This window comes from Danio aesculapii, chromosome 14 (genome assembly GCF_903798145.1).
Source record: "Danio aesculapii chromosome 14, fDanAes4.1, whole genome shotgun sequence".
Taxonomy (NCBI): Eukaryota; Metazoa; Chordata; class Actinopteri; order Cypriniformes; family Danionidae; genus Danio; species Danio aesculapii.
In genome coordinates, this window is record NC_079448.1 from 19,214,657 (window position 1) to 19,234,528 (window position 19,872).

The following is a 19,872-nucleotide window of genomic DNA, read 5'->3' on the forward strand; positions in this document are numbered from 1 at the left end:
GTGCTGCTGCTATCAAGAGCTCCAGATTTTTTAAATATCTTTTTGTAAGCAGCAGCGACACTTTCAATTTAATCATTCTTTGAACCGATTATTAATGGGCCTAACGTTAACCCTGTACATATGGTCATCTCTTCATTATCTCACAGTATGTTTTTCACCTGCTTTCTTTTGCTGACAGTTATTTTTGTTAATATTGTTTAAGTATTATCTTTTACAATAGCATTGCTTTAATGGATAAACTCTCCATTTATATATATAGTTAACTGGTGATCTGGGACCTTTGGTCTGGACAGACTACTGTGTGTAGTTTTATATACATGAAAATAATTATTTTTTTAAATGTCATTTGTTTTTGTTTTTTTAAAGAAAAGTTGATGATTAAAAAGCGTATGTATAAAACTATATTTTGGTTATACTAAAAAGACTAAATTGACTGACTAAAGTTTTTTTTTTAATAACATAACTTGCATGATCTGAAAGTCAGAAAAGGTTTATTATAGTTACTCAAACATTTTACTAATCTAAGAATGCTCTAGTTATAATACAACCCAGTCTCACGGCAGTTCGTGAAATAGTCACGAAATTTAATCTATTGATTCGTGTTCATGGGCACGAATTTCCCTTTTTTCGTGTCACCTTGCACGAATTTCCATCCAATGTATTTCAATAGGAAATCATTTTCGTATCTCTAGCACGACTTATTTTGCCATAGGGTACCTGATGCTGCGCTTTTTAAAAAATATTTTTATTAAATATTATTATAACCACAGGGTACCAGACGCAGTATTACGATTATTATTATAGCCACAGGGTACCAGACGCAGTATTTTGATTATTATTACAGCCACAGGGTACCAGACGCAGTATTTTAATTAATATTGTTGACACAGGGTACCAGACGCAGTATTTTAATTATTATTGTTGACACAGGGTACCAGACGCAGTTTTTTTATTATTATTATTATTGACATAGTGTACTAGTTTTTCTAAACCGACGCAGAAGGAATTCCATTGCTTTCAATGGGTTGCCTCAGGCGTCATACGGAGACGTTCAAAGCCATCAAAATATGTCAACGCAATATTTTAAACCTGGTTAACGTCTATTATAACAGTTTTTTTTTAAATATGTGATTTTTGTTTTGTTCATGAAAAGCGTCTGTAAAGAGGGTCGAGACAACTGTAAATGAGAATATACATCGGTCAACGTGACTTCTATTCAACAGTGAGTTTAACATCGCTCAGCTATTGGTCAAAATGCATCACCGGTGAGTTCACCGATGAGTTAAACTGCAGCAATATGTGGTAGGTTAATGCTACATAATGTATTTTTTTATTGGAGATTAGTTGGTATTTATAAATATGTTATCATTTACTTTATATTTAATGAGTGAAATTATATTCAATTGCCCAGTTTAGGGTAATTATGCCTAATAAAACTGATTAATTTGTTTGTCTTTTTTTAACTTAAAAAATATTACATTTAAAGTACTAAGTTTTAAAAATATTTTTAGCTGATCTTTGTATTATTAAATTATTCATTGAAGTTGGGGTCATAGTACGTCGAGATCTATTTTTTTTTTACAGTCTATGGTCGCAATCCCAAGGTTCATTGCGATCCCAAGGTCCACTGCGGTTTTCCACGCGGTAAGTAAAAAGTAAACAAATAAAGACGATTTGTTGATTTAGATAAGGGGTTTGTTTAGAACTTTTATAAAAGCAGGGAAGTTATCTCCTGATGCATTAAATGAGTGCAGACTTGATATAAATAAAGCATGTACTGCAAACTAGCGATGTTATCTAATTACATCTAAGTTCATTTATTAAAAAATATATTTTTCCCACATATAGTCGTGCATAGCTCAGAACAATATAGTTATACATTTGAAGATGAGGAGCAGTGTTACCAGATTGTTGTTTTCCACAATAGTAATCGTCCAAAATCTAAATAAATTATGCAATATGCAATAAATATTACCTCTAATAATACAATTGTATTCATAACTACATCAATATTAAAGCAAATCAAGTGTTTCTCTTAAGTTTAAAGGCTACATTGTAACTGCAATTATTTTTCATGCCTTAAAACAGACACACACACAAACACATTATATATAATGCCCCCCTTTGCTTTTTTTTTCTTTTATGAATATTTCCCAAATGATGTTTAACAGAGCAAGGAAATTTTCACAGTATGTCTGATAATATTTTTTCTTCTGGAGAAAGTCTTATTTGTTTTATTTCGGCTAGAATAAAAGCAATTTAAATTTTTTTAAAAACCATTTTCACCTCTTAGGGCTTAGTGGCCACATACATGGACAGCACATTTTAGCTGTTATGTCTTATGTTTTATATTTTGTTACAGACATACAGTGTCATACTGCAACTGTTTTGCAGCATATGAAATGTCCCAAACACTATTTTAACTGTCCAAAAAGGGCAAAAAAATGTTTTTACTGATAGTCAAAGCATGTTCAAAAATATGTGTGTATGTGTTATTAATGCATTAAAAAGGCAAGAAAAAAACTGCAGTGTTCAAGGCAGAAATAAAGAGTTTTTCATTCTATTACACAAAGGTGACTTTATTGTGTTTTATATAAATTCGGACATATTCCACATATATGGACATACTTTTCTCTAAAAGTACATCATTTAAAAAGTTGGTACTTAGGTTTTATTCTAATCAGGTTCCAATAAGCCAAAATAAAAAAATAAAAAAAAGAGAAATAAAAAATGCGTGTAAAAAAAACAGCTTGGGCCTTAAGAGGTTAAGGTCAAAATTTTTAGCTACTTTAAGCTATATTTTTTCGATAGTCTACAGAACAAACCATAATTATACAAAAACTTGCCTAATTACCCTAACCTGCCTAGTTAACCTAGTTAAGCCTTTAAATGTCACTTGCAGCTGTATAGAAGTGTCTTGAAGAATATCTAGTGTAACATTATTTACTGTCATCATGGCAAAGATAAATAAATCAGTTATTAGAGATGAGTTATTAAAACTATTATGATTAGAAATGTGTTGAGAAAATCTGCTCTCTGTTAAACAGAAATTGGGGTAAAAATAATCAGGGGGGCTAATAATTCTGACTTCAACTGTATATATGTGTGTGTGTGTGTGTGTGTGTGTGTGTGTGTGTGTGTGTGTGTGTGTGTGTGTGTGTGTGTGTGTGTGTGTGTGTGTGTGTGAGTGAGTGAGTGAGTGAGTGTGTGAGTGAGTGACTGAGTGAGTGAGATAAGCCTGTTGAGAAAAGAAGGCTGGAAAATTGCAGGGCATGTAATTGATTATGCCCTTATTACAGTAGGTAAAAATGCAACTTTTCATTATTCAAAGCATAACATAAGCTCAAGTTTAACATAAACTGATGTATTTCACATAATATCATACACTATTACCAGTATAATTTGGCCTTTAACAATTTATTTAATAAAAGAAAGAATCTATCATCTCTAAATTGTGGTAAAGAGACGCAACAAGCTGTCAAATACTTCTCAAATATTATGTTAGTCATGATGTTAATGGTAAAACTCAAGGATTACCTTGCACCTTCTCAGAAATTTACCATTGATCATATGTATTACAAGAGGCAGGGTTTTTTTAATGCAAGAAATGCTTTTTAAATCATAATCTTAAACAGATTAAGGCTAATTTTGGACTACACTTAAATTACATTACAATTGCTTAAAGCAGTACTGATGTATCTAGTAGTTTAGTGGGTTTAACTAATGTCACATCTGTTTTTATTCATTTCAGATGCAGAACCTTTAGACACTGGATTAATGTTCTGGATTAAGTCTAATGTATTTATTGGAAAACAGTAGAGAAATCTGCAAATAAGTGGGTTGCAGACATAATTATTTATCTGTCTTCCATACATGTAGCAAAATAATGCAGAGGCCATATGAATTCATCTTGACTAAGGGTAAGGTTTTTCAGAATTAATCATTATTTAAAATTATTGTATTTTCTTTGTTAATATGTGCAGATTTGAAAAGAATGTACTTTCTTTTAATAAAGAACTCTTCACAGCACTGCATCTGAACAGTCACAACCTCACAGAGCAGCACAACCACCCCACTCAGGATCAGTGTTATGGTGCCATTTTGAAGCTGGAACCTCATCTTGTGTACAGAAAAAGTAGAGTTGAAATTTCACTGGTTGTCTTGTATTGTGTGGTAAGTCATAGTTTTATTATTTGTTTAATTTCATTGCAACACTAAGTAGTCCATTCTGTGGCCAATATGATATATAGGGCATAAAATAGGACTGATCTGATCATTGTTTTGATTTCGAATTAAGTCCTCAAGGGGCTACACATGTAGCTGAAGTTAGCATCATTGAGTAGGACATTTCTTTCAGTATACTCTTAAAGAGATAGTTCACCCAAAAATGAAATGAAAACTCTGTCATTAATGACTCATCCTTCACTTGTTCCAAATGTGTCTGAGTTGCTTTCTTCAGTTAAACACAAAAAATATAGATTTTAAAGAAAGATGAAAATCTGTAAACATTGACTTCCATAGTATATTTTTTACTCCTATGTATGTCAATGGTTTCAGGTTTTCAGCTTTCTTCAAAAAACTTCCTTCATGTTCCACACAAAAAAACTTGGAAGTTTTATAATAAAGGTTTACAACCACTTGAGGGAGAGTAAGTAGTGAACTATTCCTTTAACCAAATCTAGTTGACTTTACTAGAAAATTGTATAGAAACTCATTGCCTTAAACCCCTTACATTATATGCAAGATAAAACTTAACAGCCCTACTTAAATTAAAATGTTACTGTAAGTCCGATAAGATTGTAAATGTTGTAAGTTAATTCAAGTATGGCTGTTTAGTTTCCCCTTGTATAAAAACACAAGTGGTTTAAGGCAACAGGTTTCTATGCAGTTTTCTAATAAAGTCAATTAGGTTGGGCTAAGACTGTAATGGGTTACAGTAATAGCAGTGAATCATGCAGCTATAACATAAATGTTTAGCCATGTAAAGTAATTGACTTGTCATAATTTAGCAATATTATTAGGGTGGAGCACTGTATGCTGTTGTAGTTTTCATATAATTGATGAGTCAAAGAGTGTGTTTTAAATAGCAAGAAGTGATCAGTGCAGTCACTATCTTCATCTCTGAGTCTGTAGGACTGTCAGATCTGCTTGGGATACATGAAAACATGCTGAAAATGTTAAACTTATTCAAGCAGTTAATTCAAGAGTGCCAGATTTAATGACACTTTACAGATATAAATAAATATCACTGAACTTTCTAAATGAAACCTAACAATCATCTTGATTCTTTGTTCTTTAATGATATTGTGCACTTCTGATACTTTACAGTGGCAAAACCTGGGATAACACATGGGAGCCTTCCAGGAATTTCCGACACTTTACACCCAAGTCTCCTCATGCCAACCGGTTTGCAATATGACAGTCTAGTCACCATAAACACCTGGACTCGCCAAGCACACATTGGTTCTCAGTGTTTTGTAAAAATGTTGCTGTTCTTCAGTAAGTACTTGAATATGTTTTTGAAAAGTGTTATAGCTTTTAGGTATTTTTGCTGTTAAGTTCAGAAAGTTGTCATTATAAACATTTTTGTATTTGTCATGAACTTGACTTGCTGTTGTGAAAGTTTGTTATAATGGCATTTCCAAAGGCATCATTTGAAAAGATTTTTTGCAGTGCAGTTTTACTTGAGCTTCACATACCAGATGTATGACATGAATAAATATCACAAAATAAATAAATATAATAATAATAATACAAAATATACATTTCCTTCAATTATAATTGTTTTTAACCATTTGCATATATATGTATGTAATAAAACATTGCAATAAAACTGTTATAAAATATATATTTTTGGTGTTTGCATGTTTGTGTGATTTTTTTTTTTTTTTTTTTTTTGTGGTATTATAAATAAATTATAAATGTTTCATTAAAAATGTATTGTCTTTATTTGCATACTCATTTACAACACTATTTTTACTATTTAATGGGCACAATATTTGTCCTTGAAGTTTGACATATTTATATTTGGATGCCTATAGGATGCAGGGTCAATTTACAGGAAATGCTGAACTATATTTGTTTTCAAACATGACATTTATTATTTTATTATTCATTTCAAATGTATGCCTATGATCTGGTTTCACTGTGATCATTTTGCACATCAGGTTACACCCACAAAGGAATCTCGCTGTAAATATACATTTGTATTTTAATAAGACATAATGTTTAATATGTAATATTAATATGAATTTTAATATTTAAATCCTTAATTTATAATCTACCTTCAGCCGAATTACCAAATAGAGACAACAAGTGTGACGTAGATTGCGACGTTGTGATTGGGCTAACTTTAAAGCCAAATTAAAGGATGCTTCGTGTTGCTAACTATGTTTTGCTAACTTTGCCACTTTACTAACAGTGTCCTTTATCAATGAGGTATCGCCATGTTTCAAATAGTTACCGATTAACCAAGATCGTAACCCTAAACCTAACCCTAATTACACATTTCAATGAACTACAATTTGCAGCGCCATGTTGTTCCCGTCCCATCTATAGAGTGACAAAGACTTGTGGGTAATGTAGTTTAAAATATTTTTGTAATAAAATGGAATAAATACGATCTTTAATGAACATAGGACTATCTATATAAGGTCATTGTCCATATATTTATGACATATGTGAAAGCCAGACATAAATTTGTTGTTTTACAATGAGTGTTTTTTTAAACAGCTTTTATTGACTTTCAGTATATATCTGAAAACTATGTCCAATATTATTTATTGAATATAGCATAAGTAATAGTGTTGTGGGTTTTCCCTTATATATTCTAATTTGACTTCGAGTTAGAGATGTTTGAAATGTGAATAATTTTTTCTTTTTCCATGGGGCTCTACACATCCCCTGGGAGTAGAAAGGCAGTAAAACCTATGTAGATGTATCATCTTCAACATGAATAAGACATTGTTATTGTCACATGTACAGTTGTGTTAAAAAATAAGCTGTACAACATCAGTATACTCTTAAATCACTAGTTATTAGCAATAGTGATCAATATTCATCACAAATTATATGAGTAATTGGTTAATTCACTGGTGTTCTGAATAATATGTGTGGATTTTATGACACTGGATTAATCATGGAAAAGAAGTTTCATTAATGGTCATCATGTGGTTTAATTGTTTCTACTTTATTTGAAATATGGATAAGTTATATTAAAATATGTAAATGTTTATAAATGTAACCTTTTAAAGACTTTTTGTATTTGTTTTGAAAAAAACTCTTTATCTGAATATTTTTACTTTCTAAATCTTCAACATGTTTGTGTAACAGTATGTTTTGATGACAATGTATGAACTTATGTATTTAATCCAGGAAATAATGATTCCACATAATGTCTTTGTCCTGCATGTGTCCCTATAATAATAATCTTTAAACAGTTTTCAGTTATTACAGCATACTATACACTAAGATACGGACAAACGTGGCCTTTGTTATCTTTCTTCAGCCAAGGACTGAAGTCTAAAATAAAAATTTCCCCTTTACCATACCATATTTATTCAAATTAGTATTACACCATGCAACTTACTGTGTCTTGTGGTGAAACTCAATCTGGATAATTTTGTAGACACTGCATTTAATTATTGTTTTTATCACGGGTTAATTTGCTAATTATTTTCTTTATTAATCAAATGATTTGTAAGAATTTCTGCATTGTAAAAATCATGAAAATAGTAAGAAATGAGGTTACAATAACGAAAAGAAATCTTTACAAATGCTGTGAATAGTTCAAACCTCCAAATGATTATAACACATAGCCATTAACCAACAAAATAAAAATGCAAACCTTCAGATGATCTAAACTAAAAGTAAAATAATTTTGTGCTGTACTTATATGTGAGTATAAGCTATTGAGATTGATTATGTCTACCAAAAAAATCATATTTTATAGATTTTCTGTTAGTTTTGAAAATGTTTTAATTGGCATCATTTGATTTATTTTATTTATTTTTTTTTTTTTGCATTCAATAGAACATTGTACAAATAGTTTTTTTATTTTATTATTATTATTTTAATTTTCAACAGAACAACAGTGGTACTGGTATCTTGTAACAATATGTACAGCAGTTTTTGTTGGACATTCTAACAAATGCATGCAAATGCAACAAAGCAAAGACAAAAATAAAAGGAGATAAAACAAATTTAGAAAGACATATTGTCACCTTAGAGTTATAAGGTTCTATCTGACATGTTTGTCAAAATTGTGTTATTGACATATTCTTATTAAATGACAACTTATTAACTTTATGGGATGTTTTTTGTATGTTGTAAGTTTAAATTTTAAGACTTTTTATTTAAACAAATGTTACACACATACTGTTTGCTATGAAATGCAAAAACTTTGAAGCTCAACATCTCAAAATCATTCAGAACGCAGATAGAACCTTATAATTCCAAGGTGAAGAAATAGTCATGGAGTACCCTCAAGAAAAATCCAGAAGGAGGACCAAATGCGCCAGAACACATCAGATCTTTGATGTAAATCATAGGTAAATTTTTCAAGTGGTAGAAGTCTGGTTGCCTGACTCAGCCACATATTGACTGGAGGTATCTGAGCAGTTGACCATAATAATAATAATAATAATAATAATAATAATAATAATAATAAACATTTTTTGGCCAAGTATATGCAAAAATTTAATACACATTCTTCATCATAGAATTCATATTTTAAAAGCTCTCAATGTCAGTTAATGTATTTATTTTATTTTCATATAGAGTACCTCAAATCTATACATGTTGTAAGCAGTTAGGCGTTCAATAATGCTCCAAATTAACACCACTGATTGATTTAAGAGGCATGCATACATACTGTACATGTATATGTATTTGAAAAAAAAGAGACAACAATTTGGTTATAGATTATGAAATTCAGATTTTATTACATGCTTTAGATTCAGTGTTAAGGTCATCGTCTTCTTTCTTTACAGTAAAAGAAAATCTGTAGTCAATGTCATATTCATCAGTTGGAGCTTTATTTAAAAAATGTATGTTCTCTGCTCCGGCCAAAACATGCAGGTACCTTGCAGGTCTCTAGCTTGCACCCTCGTGTCGTAGTTTTTTTTTTCTCAGTTATTTTGTTGCTTTCTGAGAATGATGATCCACAGACCTTTTAACCCCTCTTCGTTTAGGCCACATGTCGTATCTTAAAAGAAGAACACAACCACATTAAAATGTATTAACATCCTTTGGACTGGGTAGCCTTATGCTTATGTTTGTGCTAAATAATACAAATACATACTTTTCAGTAGCACACAAGCAGGACAGTTCTCTGAAGGAACCAGGATGAGTTGAAAGGTATTTGGTATTTATAATGGTTGGCCATCTCTGCCACAAGAATCCTCTGTTCTCTTGAAGAGTCCTTACTAGCAGGATAATGTTGAACGCCCTTCTCGTTGTTGTTAGATCGACAGTGTCTGAAATGTATTCATAAGAAGAAAGTTGTCTCACATGGATTATACATCAACTTTTAAAGAATCAAAACTGACAGAAGTCTAGTGTACATACCATGCTATAAGGCGAAGACATCCACATCACTTCTGTTTTTTGTTGTCTTTGCTTCTGCTAGTGAAAATACAAAACAATAATAGTAACACTTACAATTATTCATGACTATATGTAATATTAATAATAATTTCCTTACCGTCTGCCCACTTCTCTACATCATAAACCAAAGTCTTCCAATTGGTTTCCGGTCACTGCCAGTTTCATGGATTCTGTTTTGCAACTTGCATTGCAGAGCTGTTGTGGTCTACAGTGATAAGAAATCAAAAATCATAATACTATTCAAATAGGTTACTGAACATCTAAAACAAACTCTACTGGATGTCTTTACCTTCTGATATCAACAGGTCAGCGAGATGGGCAAATAGTTGAACATCTGCTAATTCCAGCACATGACCATGAGAGTTACAGTAGCATGTCTGGTCACTGCAATCCAAGAGAGGAAACATTGCACTGTTCCAACCTCCTTCCCAACAGTTAAACCACGCCTATCCTGGTATGCCAATATCCTGGAAAGCAATAACAAAATTTTGGCATTAGTTTAAGATGCTCATATAGTTCACCAATCTCACATTAAAACTCATGTGCTTTGGCATGGAACACCAAAATGAAGGGCTTAAAGAGGGTGCTGGAACTTTGGACAGCTTTTTGCAACTCTTTGGAGGTAGTGTCATTAGTTAATGTAGTCCACAAATCTTCCTGTCAAGAACAAGTACATGACAGTTTATATCTTCTAATCTAATTTTACTAGGTGAACATCAAAGAGCTGTTTTCTTGTTAATTTAGTTTCAACAAATACAGTTTAAAGTACCTAGTACATCCTTCTTGCAAATACTATCCACCTTGTATTGCACAGACTCCCACTCAAGAATATCTAAGAAAAATGTCTGCTGAGATCTTGGCAGTCTATTAAAAATAATTATACCAACATCTTTTCCACCTACAATGGAAAGAATATAAAAATATTTTATGATATCAATTAATTACTTGCATGACCAAATCTGAGATAAAAAGGCCATCATTATGCCTTAGTTTAAATAAAACCAAAATTTCACTCTAGCCCACTGTCACCTAGGTCTACAGATACAGGGACTAATGGAAACAATGAAGTACACACCAACAGTCACTGGAGCAAGGCCCTCTCACAGTTGGGACGATTGGAGTTCCTATGAGCTGTACAAGATTAAAACAACAGAAAATTAACATTAATAACATTTCAACTTATCCCAAGACTAGTAGACAAGCAGCATAAGCAGACTTCTAATTTCCTGGACTCCAATGTGGACAGCCGAATCAGTTTATGGTCTATAAGGTGTCATACAAATCAGACAAAACACTTTCTGTAAAATAAAAAAAAAGGTGGGCCACTAATCAACACATAGAACAAATTGTTTTAAACAGTTAAGCCACTATATTTTGTGAGCTTATACTGTAGTTTAATGTTTTTCATAAACAATAGTAAGAATAAAACTTATGCGTCTCTTTCCGTTAATACAATAGTAGTGGAAGAATAAATGCATGTAAATTTTATCTCATACAATCATATATGCCTAAACATTGCAGATATTTAATATACATGGAATGAAAAACTAACCCTTTATTGATTCCAGATTGGTCTTGGCCTTCCTTACACAATGTGTCTCTTTCTCCACCATACCCTTGGTTCAGTTGTCTTTACTGGAGTTGCTTCCTGCAGATCACCAAGTTGTCATCAAGACTTGAGCTTATAATTGAAATCTTGATCAATCCGAGTATCAAGGTTCAAAAGTTGCTCTTGAAGTTCTGAATCACTCATTGTGATAGGCAGAAACAGACTGAAAGACACAAGGATTAAACAAACAAACACAAATGTGTTAACAGAGATAGAGAGAGGGACAAGTGCAATTTAACAATATAAACATGGGTTCTAAAAGTGCCTTTACCTTTTGCCTATTAATAAAATTGGGAAATTGGATTTAAAGTAATTCGAAGAACCTAAAAAAACAAAATATTCATATCTGAACACCTTATACATATATAGTTGAAGTCAGAATTATTAGCCCCCTTCTGTTTATTTTTCCCCCAATTTCTGTTTAACAGAGATTTTTTTCCAACACATTTCTAAACATAATAGTTTTAATAACTTATTTCTAATAACTGATTTATTTTCTCTTTGCCATGATGACAGTACATAATATTAGACTAGATATTTTTCAAGACACTTCTATACAGCTTAAAGTGACATTTAATGGCTTAACTAGGTTAATTAGGTTAATAGGCTAATAATTTTGACTTAAAAAAATTAGAAACTGCTTTTATTCTAGCCAGATAAAACATATAAGACTTTCTCAAGAAGAAAAAATACTATCAGACATACTGTAAAAATCTCCTTGGTCTGTTAAACATAATTTGGGAAATATTTAAATTAAATATATAAATTAAAAGGGGGGCTAATAATTCTGACTTCAACTATATATATATATGTATATATATATATATATATATATATATATATATATATATATATATATATATATATATATATATATATATATATATAGGCAGAAAGAGACTGCATTTAATAGTACAAAGATTAGTTTTGTGGTCTAAAATGAATAAAATGTGCTCAGACAGGCAGAATTTCAGTTATGTCTGCTTTTTTGTTTCTTTTAAGGCATGAAAAATAATTGCAGTTACAATGTAGCCTTTAAACTTAAGAGAAACACTTGATTTGCTTTAATATTGATGTAGTTATGAATACAATTGTATTATTAGAGGTAATATTTATTGCATATTGCATAATTTATTTAGATTTTGGACGATTACTATTGTGGAAAACAACAATCTGGTAACACTGCTCCTCATCTTCAAATGTATAACTATATTGTTCTGAGCTATGCACGACTATATGTGGGGAAAATATATTTTTTAATAAATGAACTTAGATGTAGGTAGATAACATCGCTAGTTTGCAGTACATGCTTTATTTATATCAAGTCTGCAGTCATTTAATGCATCAGGAGATAACTTCCCTGCTTTTATAAAAGTTCTAAACAAACCCCTTATCTAAATCAACAAATCGCCTTTATTTGTTTACTTTTTACTTACCGCGTGGAAAACCGCAGTGGACCTTGGGATCGCAATGAACCTTGGGATTGCGACCATAGACTGTAAAAAAAAAATAGATCTCGACGTACTATGACCCCAACTTCAATGAATAATTTAATAATACAAAGATCAGCTAAAAATATTTTTAAAACTTAGTACTTTAAATGTAATATTTTTTAAGTTAAAAAAACAAACAAATTAATCAGTTTTATTAGGCATAATTACCCTAAACTGGGCAATTGAATATAATTTCACTCATTAAATATAAAGTAAATGATAACATATTTATAAATACCAACTAATCTCCAATAAAAATATAAAAAAATACATTATGTAGCATTAACCTACCACATATTGCTGCAGTTTAACTCATCGGTGAACTCACCGGTGATGCATTTTGACCAATAGCTGAGCGATGTTAAACTCACTGTTGAATAGAAGTCACGTTGACCGATGTATATTCTCATTTACAGTTGTCTCGACCCTCTTTACAGACGCTTTTCATGAACAAAACAAAAATCACATATTTAAAAAAAAACTGTTATAATAGACGTTAACCAGGTTTAAAATATTGCGTTGACATATTTTGATGGCTTTGAACGTCTCCGTATGACGCCTGAGGCAACCCATTGAAAGCAATGGAATTCCTTCTGCGTCGGTTTAGAAAAACTAGTACACTATGTCAATAATAATAATAATAATAAAAAAACTGCGTCTGGTACCCTGTGTCAACAATAATAATTAAAATACTGCGTCTGGTACCCTGTGTCAACAATAATAATTAAAATACTGCGTCTGGTACCCTGTGGCTGTAATAATAATCAAAATACTGCGTCTGGTACCCTGTGGCTATAATAATAATCGTAATACTGCGTCTGGTACCCTGTGGTTATAATAATATTTAATAAAAATATTTTTTAAAAAGCGCAGCATCAGGTACCCTATGGCAAAATAAGTCGTGCTAGAGATACGAAAATGATTTCCTATTGAAATACATTGGATGGAAATTCGTGCAAGGTGACACGAAAAAAGAGGGAAATTCGTGCCCATGAACACGAATCAATAGATTAAATTTCGTCACTATTTCACGAACTGCCGTGAGACTGGGTTGTATAATATCTTAATGTTCTCCTAATGTTTTATTATTTTTTAACATTATAACTTTATATAATTTTTTACACGCTCTAGGCAAACCATATGATGTTACAACGGATGTTAATGTTATTAACATCTTCTCGAACCTCGCCATTAATATAATTGTATATATATTGTTAATAAATATTGTACACAGTAAACTGTAGTTTAGTGTTAAAATAGTGTTAAATATTGCGATCTAGACAGGCAAATGGGGAGCGTTGTTTCCGATCACTATTCAATATAATAGACTGAACAGTGTTCTATCAGTCATCATAGATGATCAGTCATTATTATCTGTCAGAGTCAATATAGCAGATACTCGTTTGCTGGCCTTGCTGAACGATCTAAATTGGACAGGTTTCATTAATATAATGGATTCATTTATAATGAAGAAAATAATAGCAAATTAATATAGGCAATAATACATCTTTATATGTAGTAAAAATCTTTTTACATGTAATAAATGTATAACATTATATTAATATTTTACTCAACCGATTTAATAGTTTTTATTTGTTTAATTTTCTAATGACTTTTTTTTTTTATCAATGATTTCCCATATTAAACAATACAGTAATTTATAGTTAGCAAAATATTGTTTTTAAACCATAAAGTACTGGTAATTTGTTGTAATTATAGTTGCAACAAATTTAGCATTACAAACAAATTAACTGTTAATAATAAATTAAAATAATAATAAAAATTATATATATATATATATATATATATATATATATATATATATATATATATATATATATATATATATATATATATATTAGTTTAGTAAAAGATGGTAGTTTATAATCAGATAATCAGTTAAGATAAAATAATATATAAACTATATTATATATTGTTTAAATAATTAACTATAGTAACTCATTTTTATGTGACACATTATTGTTTGCTTTTTATTTACAAAGCAATTTTAACCAAGCATGATAATATTAAGATCCTGAATTAGTTTATTACACTTACTATTAGACTGTCTATTTTGTTTTCTTTGTGTATGTGGACACAAGAATAAAGTCACAAGTGTTTTATTATTAAGTGTTAATATTGTTTTATTATTTATTTACAAGTGTTTACTTATTATTTTTATTTACATAATTTGAGTACAGAAACTGCAGACATAAAATCATCATTACGATGTAATAATACTATGATGACTGAAATGTGAAACCATATTTCTGAAATTTAATAGGTGGCGATAATACTCCTAAGGAGTTAGTTAGTTACCATATATGGTTTGTCTAGATTGTGTGTGCCTGAAACGTGTGTGGTTCGGCGGGTCTGCAGCTGGTTATATCTGTGAAAATTTCTTCCATTCAGCATGCGGTATGAACTTCCATTAAAACAACAGTCTTCCAGCAGTTTATAGTTGCATATGTAACAGGTATGAAAATTATAATTCACTTTAGTTATAGAATTACACAAAATACATATTTTACCTTACATGTTTATTAAGTATACCTGAGGTGTTTGTTAGTGTGTGCGTCTTCTCCTTTAAATTTCTAAGGGAGCTTGCGTTGTTTAATTTCCTGTTTTGCACCCGCCTCTTCCCTTTCTGCACTTACTGCACATGGGAGAGGTGGGTGTCTGCTAAGCTCTAATTAATCCTAAATCATCTTTACTTTATAAATAACTTTTGAAGCTAGTTTTAATGTTTAAATAATATGTCTACCTTTATTTTTCATATATATTTCATTATTTTTGTGTTTTTACTAAAATGGAGGTTTTGATTTATTTTTGTCTAGCAAACATGTGAAAGCTAAACGCATTGCACTTTCCCTTTAACAGAAAAGCTGTAAGGGCGAAGACACACTGTAAAAAGCTGTGCTTTTTGTTTATTATCAGGTATGTTTTGTCACTTTGTTGATATTGTTTGGAGTTTTGTTCTCTCTCCATCTCTCCCCCTTTCTGCACTGACTGCACATGGGAGAGAAAAGCTGTAAGGGCGAAGACACACTAAAAGTTGTAAAATTTTTGTTTATTATCAGGAGTGGGTAAAGAGCCGTCACAACTGCAGATGTCCGTTTGGTTATTCCTACATAAAACAAAGAAAACACAACGCAGGACCGGTTACACATCCAATATCTCGTTTGTCAGGAGGGCATGCCCGAATGGAAGTGACAGTGCTAAACTGCATTTAAAGTTGACAAATTAATTAAACACCCAAAATTACATAAAACTCTGAAGGAAATGCGGATAGCGCGGTGATGCAATAACATTAATCTACGTATGTGCTATAACATGTCATTTAAAAAGCAGCTCACGTAAACACCTTAATCTTGTTATTGTCTTAAATAGATTGAGGCAAATAATTCGATTACTGATGTCCATGTAAACGTGGTCACTGATTAACTGCTGTTACACTAAGGCAATTCTGGTTATAGCCCTACTGTTGTAGTCTGCAGTAAATGCAATGGAAAGTGCATTCTGCAAACTGACTAACTTTTTTTTAGGGTTTTCAATGTCCTACAGTTTATATACTAATATGTGCCAAATATTCCTGCATTTAAATATTGCACACTGCATAAATAGCTCTGGTGTCAAGTTATTATTATTATTATTAATGACAGTGAGACATGTAAAACATTTAGCCTTTATTGTTAACCCATGAACACAGCAATTGAACAGAATTTAAAGAGCCCATATTATGGGTTTTTGAAAATGCCCTTCCATGTAGTGTGTAACATAGCTCTAAGTGAAATGAAATATTCAGCTAAGGCTTAAATCTGTAAGTGTACAGTGTTTAAACCTATTGATTCATCTATAAAAGAGTCGACTCATAGTGCTTCAAACGAGTCTTGATAACGAGTCATTAGGTGTTTCGTGATGACGGAGCTATGAAACACAAGTAGTTGGGCGCGCAAACCCGGGAGATTTGAAACCTGCGGCCCCGCCCACTAACAGAAAAAAAAGTCACACACACACACACACAGACAGACACCGGTCGAATAAAGTCCCGCTGTGCAGATGGATATTATGGACAGTCTAATCAAAGATGAAACATCAGCAATATAGCCCAGCCTTGAGCAGTTCTGAGTGCTTCTGAAAACTATATGCTTTCAAAGAAGACTTCTTCAGTTTGTTAAAGGAAGGATCAGTATAGACTGTCAGAACATGGATCAGTGCATCATGAATCAGTTTCTACCCCCATTTCACAAGTGTAAGTACGTGCGATTAAAATTATTGCCTCGTTTACTCTAGCTTGCAAATTATGTATTTAGTTGTGTTTTGTTACTTGTAACCGCGTGTGCTGTATCAGGTTAACTCTTTATATTCTCATATCGCGTGTAAAGCCACGTTGAAAGCCGCTTTGATTACGGATCGTCAGCTGTTTACACACATGCAACGGTCAAGTTTCAAAATATTTCAGCTCAGGTTCGAGGTGAGGTGTCTAAATTGCACCCAGCAAGCTGAACTGGCGCTCTAGGCGTGTGTGTCTGTCCTCGGGTAGGAGTAATGTGTGTGTGTATGTATGTGTGTGTCTCCTCGTTTGTGTAACGCAACGGTATTTGTGGATAAAACTGAGCGCCGTGCCCTCTCAATTCAGCCGCTCCTCTATGGACGTGCCGGCCCTGTGTGTGTATGGTGTGTGTGTGTGTGTGTCTCCTCGTGTGTGTAACGCACGGGTATTCGTGGATATAACTGAGCGCCGTGCAGCGCCCTCTCAATTCAGCCGCTCCTCTATGGACGCGCCGGCCCTGTGTGTGTGTGTGTGTGTCTCCTCGTGTGTGTAACGCACAGGTATTCGCGGATATAACTGAGCGCCGCGCCCTCTCTATTCAGCCGCTCCTCTATGGACGAGCAGGCCCTGTGTGTGTGTGCGTGTGCGTGTGTGTGAAAAGAGCTTGGAGACTGTCACAGGCTAGATCTCCTCACCAGTTCTTGGACTTTTTGCTCAATAAAATAGTTAGTCGTCAGTATTTTCTAGTCCATCGTCTGTGTTTACATTCACCCACTGGCAGCCAAAATCCACTATGAAGCGTGTGTGCACTGTGACTACTTTTATATTGTAGATTAGCAGCTGGGCATTTCACTCTGTCTCGCGCTGAAGCCTTGTCCGTGTCGACCAATCGCAGCAGGCTGTCATCGGTCCAATCAGCGCAGATTAGCTTCGCGCTAAGGAGGGCGTTTGGGAACAAATGAATCGCTGAACGATTCATATGGGAGTCGCTGGGATAATTAGGTAAAAATAAATGCAGATTATAAGACCATCAAAGTGTTTTTTGACCTTGCATGCATATTAGACTGTTGTTGGAGACCCTTACAACCTAAATATGACCCTATTTCATGTATAATATGGGCTCTTTAAATAACATTTCATTAGCCTACTAAAATAAACTATATATTTTGTGTACAATTTGGGCAACACTTTAAAATAATGTTTGATTAACACATACTATTAATACAGAAGCAAAATTACAAAAGACAATGTTAGTTCCTTATTGGTATTTCATAATTACTAAAAAAAAACAATATCATTGAGAACTGCTTGCGAGCTGTGACCAGTTAATAAAGTGTAACCACTTATTCAATAATAAAATGTCTATAAACAATTCGGTTCTTACAGGAGACAAATTTATTTGTCATTATTATGTAATTATATACCCCTTTACCACTACTCTTACTACTACTACTACTAATAATAATAATAAATCATTTACAAATGTAAATAATATTGATGAATTTACTATTATGAGCTTCAGTTCAATTAATACAGGATCAAAGGAAAAATAACATCAAATAATATGTTTATTGTAAATTACCATGATTTTATGTACATTTCAGCGACACTCCAAAAAATACAAAATTCCCTTTTTATCAATTGACAAAATGAATGTAACAAAATTTATGTATTTTAGCCATGCTATTTGTACAAAAATGTAGTACTATCAGCTTTAGTCTTTCTATAGCATTTACTATGGTTTGACTAGTAAAATGAGCATAAGAGAGTAAAATGCAAAAACACAAAGTTGGACCTTAGCTGGAACCATAACTGCTTACGAGAAAGCGGAGCAACAGAATAGAGGCAGACAAAAGCACAAAAGAAGATGATTCAATCAAGTTTGTTGAATATCTTATTGTAGTTGTTTACCATTCTGATAAATACTACCTAGAAAAAGTGTGTTCACAGAGTTTTATTTTAAGTATATATTCTGATTTGATATCTTTAGTGATTAGTACTAAATAACCTTATGTAAATAACCTTAAATGCTGTTTTTGTCCTCAGTTGTCATTGAATAAACCAAAATGTATTTAACATGAAATTCAAACTAAGTATTTACTTGTCTTCTAAATCTGTCGAGTTCTGCTGTTTTCTCAATTTACCACTGTTCTGCTAATTCAGACATAAAAAAAAAAGAAATCACCCTTGTAGATAGGGTGAGGAGCTCTGTCACCCAGGAGAAGCTCAGAGTAGAGCCGCTGCTCCTCCACATCGAGAGAAGTCAGCTGAGGTGGCTCAAGCATCTGTTTCGGATGCCTCCTGGATGCCTTCTCTAGGGAGGTGTTCCAGGCATGTCCCAACAGGAGGAGGCTTCGAGGAAGACCCAGGACATGCTGGAGGGACTATGTCCCGGAAAAGCGGATGAAAATTATATATATATATATATATATATATATATATATATATATATATATATATATATATATATATATATACACACACACTTTCAATCTGCACCTGATAATAAGGAACAATTGAAGAATACATTTGATGAAAGTTATGAATTGAAAATTAAAAAGTTTTATTTTGAATGCAAGAAGTTAAAGAGTACAATTTCTGTGTAGGAGAGATGTACTAATGTATCAGCCTCTGCTCATGACACTGTCCTTCATACTTTTTATACTGTCTCTCACACACTATCTAAACCCAACCCTATTTGACTTGTATGGTGTTGTCTTGAGAGGTTGACCATTCAGCAACCAGACATTCCTCTTCCTGGTATCTGTGTATCTTCTCTTAACAGTTCACCTTTTAAGGCAGATGTTTCAGAGCACGTACACACAGCTTATACATCTTGTCACCCTCCATCACCTCCATCCAAAAACAGGATGCGCTAGCATTCGGTAACA

At 32.4% G+C, this 19,872-nt stretch overlaps 3 long non-coding RNA genes across 5 annotated transcripts; 2 read left to right on the plus strand and 1 right to left on the minus strand.

Annotated features, from left to right (window-relative positions):
- The first annotated feature begins 1,149 nt into the window (after positions 1 to 1,149).
- On the plus strand, positions 1,150 to 3,786 carry LOC130240244 (uncharacterized). Its single transcript, XR_008838750.1, has 3 exons — positions 1,150 to 1,302; positions 1,585 to 1,644; positions 3,752 to 3,786. It is a non-coding gene; the product is annotated as an uncharacterized LOC130240244 (long non-coding RNA).
- A 57-nt stretch (positions 3,787 to 3,843) lies between these two features.
- Positions 3,844 to 5,537, plus strand: LOC130241221 (uncharacterized). Of its 2 annotated transcripts, none has more exons than XR_008838837.1 (3): positions 3,844 to 3,920; positions 4,028 to 4,173; positions 5,329 to 5,537. It is a non-coding gene; the product is annotated as an uncharacterized LOC130241221 (long non-coding RNA). The 2 variants fall into 2 exon arrangements; XR_008838836.1 differs by having other exon boundaries at positions 3,894 to 3,920; positions 4,016 to 4,173.
- A 3,416-nt stretch (positions 5,538 to 8,953) lies between these two features.
- LOC130240870 (uncharacterized) lies at positions 8,954 to 11,420 on the minus strand. 2 transcript variants are annotated; one of them, XR_008838805.1, is made up of 7 exons: positions 11,159 to 11,420; positions 10,682 to 10,737; positions 9,896 to 10,073; positions 9,704 to 9,811; positions 9,568 to 9,621; positions 9,302 to 9,476; positions 8,954 to 9,205 (listed from the first exon to the last, which is right to left on the minus strand). It is a non-coding gene; the product is annotated as an uncharacterized LOC130240870 (long non-coding RNA). The 2 variants fall into 2 exon arrangements; XR_008838806.1 differs by having other exon boundaries at positions 9,568 to 9,624.
- Between the last annotated feature and the right edge of the window lie 8,452 nt (positions 11,421 to 19,872).